The 4819-nt window shown below is 42.0% G+C and overlaps 1 pseudogene; it reads left to right on the top strand.

Moving 5' to 3' along the window:
• The first annotated feature begins 432 nt into the window (after positions 1-432).
• On the top strand, positions 433-953 carry LOC103300085 (gamma-aminobutyric acid receptor-associated protein-like; annotated as a pseudogene).
• The last annotated feature ends 3866 nt before the right edge of the window (positions 954-4819 follow it).

Genomic DNA, 4819 nt, shown 5'->3' with positions numbered 1-4819 from the left:
TGTGGGAGTGGGGAAAGAGTATAGACCTCCTTGGAAAATTCTCTGTTAGTCACTAAGTTTATTAATTTTGTTTTAATGAATTTCTTTATTGTTTTAGAGAAAGAGAGAGGGAGGGAGGGAGAGAGAGAGAGAGAGAGAGAGAGAGAGAGAGAGAGAGAGAGAGAGAGAGATTCCCTCCCGCACATGGCTGGACCAGGAATCAAACCCACAACCTGGGTATGTGCCCTGACTGGGAATCATACCCACCACTTTTTGGTGTACAGGACAACACTCCAACCTACCAAGCCACACAGGCCATGGCTGAGAGTATTGATATTTAAGAGGCATTATGAGGTCAGGAAGAGAACCCTGGCTTGGAAGTCAAGAAATATGCTGTGTGGCTGCCTCCGCCCCCAACTCCCCTCCCCCACCCCCGCCGTCCCCGGGGGGCCCCCCCTCCCTAAGTTCCCTCAGCCCAGTCCGGTCCAGCCTGGTTCCCGGGAGGATGAAGTTCGTGTATAAAGAGGAGCATCCGTTCCAGAAGCGCCGCTCTGAGGGCGAGAAGATCAGAAATACCCGGACCTGGTCCCGGTGATAGTAGAAAAGGCTCCCAAAGCTCTGATAGGAGACTTGAACAAAAAGAAGTACCTGGTGCCTTCTGATCTCACAGTTGGGCAGTTCCATTTCTTGATCCGGAAGTGAATTCACCTCCGAGCTGAGGATGCCTTGTTTTTCTTTGTCAACAATGTCATTCCACCCACCAGTGCCACGATGGGTCAGCTATACCAGGAACACCATGAAGAAGACTTCTTTCTATACATTGCCTACAGTGACGAAAGTGTCTATGGCCTGTGAAGCTGCTGCGCCTGCTGTGCGGGGGTCCCATTCTACATAGAGAGAGATGGCCCCCCCTTCCTTGACATCTTCCTTCAGGATCTGTACTTCCTAATGTTTGAGGCTCTTCTCCAGAACCTCTTAGCAGGGAGGTTAATGGGAGAGATGACTTCTGGTACCTCTCCTTCCTCCTGCCTTCTCCTTTCTACCACCTTTCCCACTCTGCTTTAGACTTCTTGATTGTCAATCTCTGTCACATCCAGTGATTGTTTTGGTTTCTGTTCCTTTTCTAACTGCCCAAGGAGCTCAGAACCCCAATACTAGTTCCCTTTCACTATCTTTTTGTGAGGTAGATGGAAGGGGATGAAATTGTTGGGGGGAAGGTAAGATTGGTGGTTTCCTCTTTATAGCCTCCCACTCCAGGCAAGACTCACCTACAACATCCCTCTCATTTAACTTTCAAAGAAGTCCTCTGTGGAAGCAAGCTTAGCAGGTCACACCATCTCCATCTTAGAGAAAAAAAAAAACAACTAATGACTTAGAGAGTTTCAAGCCAAGATGATACAGTCAATTAGTGATAAAACTGGCCTTAGACACCCTAGTCCCGGATTCTTTCCATGCTATTGCATGTCTCATTTATCTTTAAGGAGATAGGTTCTAATCACCCTTGTGGTCCTTACTATATAATTTAGTACCTAATCATTCTTGAAGTGCTTTAGAAGCTTCAGATCTGTTACCCCAAATAGAGTATAAGATTTTGAGGGCCAGATTCATATCTCATAGTGCATACTACCTTTGAATATCTGTCTTCTCCCTAGCTCACCACCAATGTTAGGGGTTCTTGGAAGATATTGAACAGATGTCTTTATAAACAAATTGAAATTTTAAAATTTCTGAGTTAGTCCTTACACTTTAGAGACATTCTAGATTCGACTTTCCCCAATTTTATCCTCATCTTTGGAAATTTCATTTGGTTGTAGCTACTGGGTTGAAATACTTTGGTATCAGGGCTTACTATAAATTGGGGGAATGTCTTGATATCATAGCAGATTGCTTTTCTTGATGGATAAAACAACTAGCAAGGCTATTACCTAGGCCTGATATTGGCAAGTTGAGGATACAACATGTATTTTATTTTTCAGTAAAGCCCTGACTGGAACTCTAGAATGGCAAAGTCATATTGCCCCTTTCTGGTAATTGGAATATATTAAATGAAATATATTGTGATCATTTTATATCTTAATGTTAGAAGAAGAGTTCTAATCAGGATTATTTGCCATGGACTTTTGATGCAAACTAGCCTCTTCAAAGGGCATTAGGCTGCAATGAAAACAAGAATCAAAGACTTACATGGATATACCCACAGGATTCACTGGTTAACCAAAGCGTGCATTTAGAATTTTCTGAAGCTAAAATTTTGAACTTGGTGGATAGTTCTAATAAAAACATCAAGATTTTAAACTGTTGTCTATACCTGGACTATTTTTTTAAAAAACTCTCTTTAGTTCATAATTCTTTTGTGTTGTTGACATATAGAAAAACCTTAGCTCATCAGTTTCCATTCCTATCTCCTCAATCCCTTAATTTTTCTCCTTCCCCATAAATAGGATCTAGTATAATGCAATAACCATCTCCTGCTACTACCCTCCAAGGACATCTGGAAAGGGTGTTAAGTAGCAATGATTTTGTACAGTGCTATAATTTTTATAGCTATAAAGAAGCCACCTGCCACCGACATCCCTACACCAGAGATGGGTGAGCTCCCCCAAAACTCTTTCATGAGAATAAGCAATGGAATCCAGCAGATTATCCTAACCAAATAGCACTCAGGCAGAAGGGCCAAACTTGTCTGGTAAGATTCTTTCAAATGCATTTTGTATCAAGGCTTAAACTCATCAGAATAAAACAATGAAATGTACCAGGAAATGTTTAATGTAGAGTAATAGAGCTGCTGAGATACACTTAAACATAACTTTCTAAGCTTAAACTACATAATAATCTTTTCCACATCTTTTAGTTCATTTTTTTCACTCCAAAAAGAACCTTATATGGGATTGTTCACATTTGGCCCAGTACAACTTTGGCCCATATCAAGCCCCTTAGACTTGGCCCAACACAAATTCATGCTGTCAATTACAGCTTAGCTCCCACCATGGCCCAATTGTTCCTTATTCATCTTACACTGTGAATATTCCAGTCTTCCTCCCAACTCCCCATTCTTAGTAGATGAGCTTGCTTACAAACCTCTTACAAATGTTGCTTGAAGCTATGGGTATAAACTCACTTAGCTATTGGAAATGTTAGAATATCTCTCACATCAGATGATGTTTTTCCACCCTGAATATTCTCAAAGTTATCTATCTTCTCCTCTGTTGTAGAATTCATCCCTTCCCACTTTTCTACTCCCACATTTATCCTCTCCCTCTAGACCTGCACCATTTTATATGGTAGCTACTAGCTTCACGAAGCTATTTAAATATAAATTAATTAAAATTAAATTAAATTAAAAGTTCAGTTTTCTAATTGACCTAGCCACATTTCAAGTTCTTAAAAGCCACATGTGGCTATTATATGGCACAGCAAAGACAGAGAAAATTTCCATGATCACAGAAAGTTCTACTGGATAGCAATTTTCAATAGTGTCCTCTGATTTCTTTCTTATCTCATGGGCTCTTCAGTCTCACCATCATCAACAATAGCAACAACTACCTTACAAGTGACCCTTCTACCCTTGTAGCTAGCTACAAGTCTCTAAATGCTGCCAAACTTTTAGAATGAGAATTTGCTTTCACCCCTAAATTCCTTCTTTAGTCCTTTGCAGTCTGACTTCTGTATCTTCTTTGCAGAAATAAAGCCACCGAAAACTTTTGGTGCATCCTACACCATTTTTTCCACTTATCATCCTCCTAAAATTACTTCTCTCTAACCTGCTTCTCCCACCTTCTGTCCCTGGCACATAATCATTGCTGAATAAGTGTTGGTTAACTGAGACAATGAACTTTCCTCCTTGATCACTTATTCCTCCAGGACCCATCATGCGACTCACTCCTGTCTCAAAAGCCCAATCTTCTGCTTTTTTTCCTTTGCCAGCCCTTCTCTGACTAGCTCATCTTCTCTCCTTCACCTTTAACTACTAGTATCTGCTTTTTTGAAATGGGTCTTGATCCCCTGGCTCAATATGCTAATTTCTCAGAAACAGACTCATAGATACAAAGAACAGACTGATGGTTGCCAGAGGGGAGGGGATGGAGGAACTGGGTGAAAAATGTGAAGAGATTGAGAACTACAGATTGGTAGTTACAAAATAGTCATGGGGATATAAAGTACAGCATAGGAAATATGGTCAATAATCCTATATAATAAAAGGCTAATATGCAAATCCACCGAATGGCAGAACAACTGGTAGCTATGACATACACTGATCACCAGGGGGCAGACACTCAATGCAGGAGCTGGCCTCTGGTAGTCAGTGCGCTCCCACAGAGGGACCGCCACTCAGCCAGAAGCCGGGTTCGCCAGCAGGCTCATGGCTGTGGCAGTGGCGGGAGCCTTCCTGCCTCCAAGGCAGTGCTAAGGACCCCTCAGGGAGCAGGGAGCAGGCCTAAGCTGGCAGGTGGACATCACCTGAGGAGTCCCGGACTGCGAGAGAGTGCAAGCCAGGTTGAGCCACCCCCCCAGCCCCAGTGCACAAATGCCGTGCACCAGACCTCTAGTATTTTAATAACTATGTATGGTGCTAGATGGGTACTGGAAATATCAGGAGGAACACTTTGTAAAGTATATGATTGTCTAACCACTATGCTGTACACCTGAAACATGCCAGTTAATTCCCATGTGAACAGTCAGAGATTTAAGGGGGCAGGAACAAAGACTGTAAAATGAAAATATGGGAAGGCTCTGGCCAAAGGAACTTTTTCTGTATAATAATTCTGCTACAGTCTCTCTTATGACTAGTTTCAACGTTGAAGAATAGAATAGTAGTTCTTTTTCCTAATCATTTCTTCTT

This window comes from Eptesicus fuscus, chromosome 1 (genome assembly GCF_027574615.1).
Source record: "Eptesicus fuscus isolate TK198812 chromosome 1, DD_ASM_mEF_20220401, whole genome shotgun sequence".
Lineage (NCBI taxonomy): Eukaryota > Metazoa > Chordata > Mammalia > Chiroptera > Vespertilionidae > Eptesicus > Eptesicus fuscus.
Note: the sequence above shows the minus strand (reverse complement) of the source record. Positions and strands in the feature narration are given on the sequence as shown.